The following is a 6,456-nucleotide window of genomic DNA, read 5'->3' on the forward strand; positions in this document are numbered from 1 at the left end:
CCTGACCTGACCTTTAAAAAACCAAACAACCAGATCACAGCAACCCATGAAAAAATTTTAAACACCAAAAAAATAGTGAAGATCTAGAAGCACAGATTTTACCTCAGAGAATCCAGCGAGTCTCATTTTGTTTGGTTTTTTCTCATAATGCCCCTTTTCCTTCAGTTTTTAACTCCTCTCCTTCTGTGTCAGATAACACACACTCACGCACGGAAACTCTCCATCTCGACTGGAGAGCTTGTTGTTCAAGCCAACTACGCACAGACCTTGCCATTGGCTGCCCACACTCAAACACCCACAACCGCTGTCCTGTGTCAGCCAATTGCAGGCCACCTTCCACCTGTCACTCAAAAGTCACCCCCTGGTGAGTCAAGCGTGACAGAGGGCCGGTGGGGAGGATGGGTCCACACTAGGGGGGAGGGGGTTAGGGGGCACGGAGGGCAGGGAGAGGGTTCCGCTACATTAACCCCAGTGCCACTGTCGCCAATCACAGATTACCTCTGAGTCATTATGGCACTTTGCAGCCTCTTGCTCACTTACAATGTCATGGTTGGTCATAAAAAGTCTCCATATCTTTTGCCTAAATGCCAGGTGACCAGTGTAAAATTTATATTAGTGTTAATCCAAACCTCAAACAAACCTCTCGGGAACACAAGCAATTATATCTTCATGCTGTCACCAATAGAGAGATCACACTTGTTTAGATGAATTTCAAATATAAATTCATAAATGTATCGTCTCTACAAGATTACGTGCACAGGTGATATCTAAGAAGAAAAGAAAACTATGCATAAATGTCAAAATTATTCAAATTAGGAACAATAATATATGTGAAGGAAAGGCTTGTGGGTGTGAGATGAACCGTGACGCTGTAATAATGAGTACTCCATCATTGCCTATAAAACATGCCTTATGGACAGAAATCCCACTGAGTGGCACCATACTGCTCCCTTTTCTGAGTTAATGGCCTGAAAACAAATGGCAGGTCTGTGACACCTGAGCCTGGTCAAACCCCACTGGGTGGCTCCGCCCCCACCCTCATTTTCCACCAAAGGGCTAGTCCCAATTGGCAAAGAATAAAAACCGCAACCTAAAATAATTTGTCATTATGGTGTCTGCTGCATAATGGAAGCCACTGTGGAACAGTGTACCAACATTTTAAAGGGTGAAATACAAATTGTTTTTATGGTATTTTTTAATCCATCTTGTTGGTTTAGGAAAATGGCTTTAGTCACGTCATGAAAAATAATTTTCTCACTTATCTGAGATTTCCACAGTGTGGATGGTAGGAATCTGTTAACAAACAAGAGGATCTACCAAACATATTCTATCAAGCTAGACCTTTTCCACAGACAGCCCAGACAAACTGTATCATCTGCAGCACGCATATGCACACAAAAATACACGCAAATGCACAAACAGGAAAAGCATCAGCAAACAAAAACGCCTACTCCCACTGAAGTGTCAAACAGATCATGGCCTTGCATAAGATAACACTAATCATTTTCAACGTCCCCCAGCAACACATCATCCAATCCAAGATTTGGCCAAATAGGTGAGAAAAATCCTGCTCTTGGTGTTGTTCCCCATTGCTTATCTGCTTTTCCTCCAGTCAGATGACATCTGTGATAAAGCAGACCTTCAGATTGAGCTTTAAGAGCACTTTGGTCTGTCCTGTGTTCCAGACGAGCAGTGTCCGAGCCAGCCAGCCCAGTCATCGTGACAGCCCTTTGCAAACATTGGCGCCGTTTGGACAAACACCCCTCCAGAGCAGGGTGGAAGAGTGCACAGAACCTCACAGTGAATTACCCACACAACACAAACTACTGTACAAACATATGGTGACACGCAGAAACTCATAAGACACTCACACACAAGTCTCTCTCCCACAAAAACACATACTCCTTGCTCTGAGGGTCCAAGTCCTCCTACATAAATGGGAGAGCTTCCCAGAAACAATACTAGATGCAGTCCAAATCTCAACAAAACTCAAGTCTGTATTCCGGTCAAGCTGTGGAAGACCTGAAATCAACTGTCAGCTCACTCATGCAATGTTAGCACCCAGCACAAATTTAATTTTACATGCCAATGGTTCCCTCTTCATGTGATTTAGAAAAGCGAGAAAATAGACAAGAAGCCTCATTGTGGAATCTGATACAAACCTTGTGGTGCTGATGTGGTTAGCTAAAACGGTATCAATAGCCACACTGTCTGAAACGAGCGAGATGGCAGGGCTAATAGAATGCCACACATGGGGACCAATGAGATGTGGGACAAAGTTACTAAGGCAAAACAACACAGCTGCTGCCACGAACAAGAGCAGACCTCCCCCTGTCCTTTAGCTTACCTCTCATGCTAACTTAATTTCACCTGATCCACTTTCCTCGCCGGGTCATCTGAAGTTCACTTATGAGCAAAGAGGATTTTTAACAGCTCTCCATCTGCCGAAGGTGCGCCCAGTTCATTTGACAGCTGTCCATCTCAAAGTCAACCCACATCAAAGAGAACACCTCGATTATTTATTGATGTAGCATTGTCGCTACCCCTGACTCTCTCATGTTAATATGACACATACTTGCTAGAGGAAATTACCAGCTGGGTGTAGATGAGTGGAGATTGGTTTGTAGCACAGAGGTAGACTGATAGCAGTTGGCTGGTTGCAATCAAATCTGTGCCACATGTTCCAGGTTTCCTGTTCATATGGTGGAAAATTTAAAAAAAGAAAAAGAAAAAAAGAATGACTTTGCTGGTTATCTTTTATTAGGATTAACTATATAAGTGTATTGAATTAGAATAGTGTGTCACTTTTGAGTGCTTTTGTTTCATGCACACACCTGACAAAATGTTATCCAGACATTTAGGCAAACTTACAGCAAGAAATGAACGCATTATACACAACTCTAAACATTTCTGAAAGCATTCATAAGAATGAACTCTGACACAGTAAGTACAATAAACATTATGAGTCAATATGTTAAAATCTGAAAGTTATTATAAAGTTGGCTTCTAAGTCTCTCTGCTGTTGTTGCCACTGCTTCTTGCTTCTCTCTAAAATGCATGTTGTCAATTTCACAAAGCCCCTGAGAACCCTCTGCAAGAATAATGTTTCATGTCATTTTCAATCAGTTATTTATTCATGCTATCCAGTGTGATATAAGTGGAACAGGTTTTTTCTATACATCTGCGGAACAACACAAGAGGTTTTATTCCTGGACAGAGTCAGAGGACTACAGAGCACATTATTTCTCCTTCCTCATTGTTTTGGAGGATTAGCACTAATGACCCTTTAAATTAGCCTTTTACTGTACTCATCACGGTTAAGCTGGGGGAGAAATATTGGGGACGGATGGATGGGAGGAACGTAAAATGCCAAGGGGTTCAAAGGACTGAAACAAAAAGGCCACTATGGGGTTTTCAGACACACAGCTGCCAGATACATAAAAGATGTGCAATTTTCAGATTAATGGCCATCAACACAAGGAACTTTTAGCACACCTCAACACCCTACTAATCTTTACTTTCATGATAGTAAAGGTTTTTTCCCCCTTCTTTACTTGCAGAAAACAGCTCTTTCACTTGGCCCTCTTTGGCACATACAGCTTTGCTCAGTTATTTGGTATGGCTACACAGACAGCTGTGCTTTGTGCACAGAGTAAAGCTGAACATAATAGAGTTGCTGCTTGTGTAACCATCCAGGGCAGTACTGTTTGGCTGGTTGGCAGTTGTGCCCTCCAGTTAGGGCCTCAAACCACACACCCTGCTGCACCCTGACCCTCCTCTGACCCGCGTGGTAATATGGCTTTGATGGTAGCTTGTTTAACCTAACCTCAGCAACCTGAGGCTACCCACACACAGGGGTTAAGAGGGGAAACTCTGAGTGAAGAAAAAAAAATTGAGTGTAGGGGGATCAGAACATAGGAATGAAGGTAACAAAAGTCTTGTAAAAGCCTGGTTGTGGTTGGCCTGCATATTCACTTCAACAATGGCAAACAGGCTGCATCTGGCTTAGGTTCTGTTCAGTCAGCTGTGGCAGTCTGTACATTTATCAGCTGTCACTGAAAAACAGCAGACACACTGAGAAGACGCATAAGGGAATTCTTCTGTTAAAAAAACAGATTGACGGCCATGGATCCACACATCCCTGAAAGCGCAGTACTTGTCCACCCACTAATGCGCGTCTGGCCATAGACTTGTTCAAGTTAACATGGAGAGGCTGGAGGTGAAGGGGTTTACATTCCCAAAACAAGATGCAAGTCAAACCCAAGCCAGATGCCATGCCCCACTAAAGTAAATCAGTCATTCATAAAGGACCTTACTATTAAGGACAATGGCCATTTCAAAGAACCTAATTCCCCTCTTATTCCTGTCCATTCTCTCTCTCGCTCTCTCTCTATTTGCCCAGTCCATCTCTAAGGCAGCCAAGTCACAGAGAAACAATAGCAAAGAGAGGGGAATTAAAGTCTAATGGCATAGTTTGAATTCTGCAGGCTGCTCTGTACTATAAGCTGAATGACTAACAACCAACAAAGGCATGCGGTCACAACCCTGAGCAGGACCCAAACATCCATCATGATAGATTTGTGGAAGCCAGGAAATAGAGATAGTGAAGATATGATAGATGGTTCTTTACAAACAAAAAAGCTAAGACACGTTGCTAAAGAGATAATGACAGAGAACAACATTATTACATTATTTTTGCTGCAGATGAGGGACATTTTTCACTGCAGTCTGATTTCGCCTGGTCCATTTCAGAGGGGAAAAATGATTATGGCGAGGCCTTAGATTAATATTGAGGTTTGTCCAAATATTTCTGTAATCCAAGGGAATTCGGCTGGTCTGCTGCCATGAGGGCTGACGAGGGCCTTTTACACTGAGGAGGGCCTGTGTCAGGGTGCTGTGCCCGGCAGACCAAGGGCAGCACATTGTACCCATGAAGACCCGCCCGTCAGCCACACTGAGCACTCTGAAGGAGAGCTCTGTCCCAATGCACTAACTTGGCTGTGGGTACGCACTGGGAAAAGACTCAAACCTTGGTGTTTTCAGACTCTTAACTCTGCTGATTTGTTTGACCAAAATGCCCAAATTGATGTAGGATCTATGACAAAATTCCAGTGAGAAAACCAAGCTCAAGGCAGTGAGGAGAGATCACTGGCTCTTTGTTTCAATATATTTATGGCCTCACCACTTTCTACCTTGACAGTAACATTCAGAGTCTTCTTTTCGTCCATGTTACATCTATAAAACTTCAGATGCTTTAGCTAAAAATGATTCATTCACTGGTACACAGTGTTTTTGGAGTACACGCAGGCCACTTTAATGAAGAAGAATGGCCTCAATTCAGTGAAATGTGAACCTGGAGTGGGCGCATTCACGGCTATTAGTTAAACCCTTCATGTTCCTCTCGGACCTGCTAAGAGAACCTTTGTAGTGCCAAGGCTGCCAGGCCACCCCATCAATATTATGGATGCATCTTAATGTATAATTAAATGAATCCTGGTCCAAAGGACTTCAAAGTGGGAATGGCTGCCGGGCCATCAGGTGGTCTGTTAGAAATCATGAGGGGGTTTTGAGCACCCTGAGAGGGAAATGATTAGAAAACACACAAGGTCATTTCAGAAATGGGGAAAGGTGCCTATATTTATTTGTGTATGTGTCCATACATGTGCGGCTGACCTAAAAGGCAATGTGTATCCAAGTGTTCATATCCTGGACCATGGACTGAATGTTTAAGCAAAAGCCTCACACTGGTAACACTGACAAATGGGGCTTTGTGTAAGTCAATAAGACTGGTATCACCCATTTTCACAAATGCTATTGATCTCAAAAATTAAGAAAATACTGAGAAGGTTACTCATACACTTCTATCTGTGGGCATTTCTAAAATGTTGAATTGCATAAACTTGCTTTTCTTTTATTATACATGATATGGATACAAATCAAAATGATTTCCAGTGTTATTACCAACTTGCCCTGATCCTCCAGGAGAGTTGCTCTCCAAGTGAGGCTCAATTTTACAAGTGGAAAAGCAGAGTTACCATTCAAGAGGGTGTGGAAAAGGGTTAAAGAGAGAGTGAGGGGGAGGGATGAGGTGAACGAAAGGGAAGCCACTCCTCTGATTTATTGTGTGATATGAAAAACATGGAATCATAATCAGGGAATCAGTGGCCACAGTTATACGGTATGAGCCTAAAGCAAGCACTTTCTTGTTAAAACTATTCTAAGCCATGACTGGAAACCATTAGCGATAGGCGACCTCAGATGAATAAAGTACAGCACTTTATATTCCTCCAGTCACTTTCTTGTCAAAGCCCACACTGCCATCAGAAACACTCTATCAGGCTGTGAGAGCTCCGGAGAAAGTCAGAGCGAGAGAGGGAGGAGAACCTATTGCTCACTCACGGGTGGCTTTCTTGTCTCTTTGACGTGTCAAATAATATACCCCAGATAAATTATTCC

Source organism: Scomber scombrus, chromosome 20 (assembly GCF_963691925.1).
Source record: "Scomber scombrus chromosome 20, fScoSco1.1, whole genome shotgun sequence".
Classification (NCBI taxonomy): Eukaryota; Metazoa; Chordata; class Actinopteri; order Scombriformes; family Scombridae; genus Scomber; species Scomber scombrus.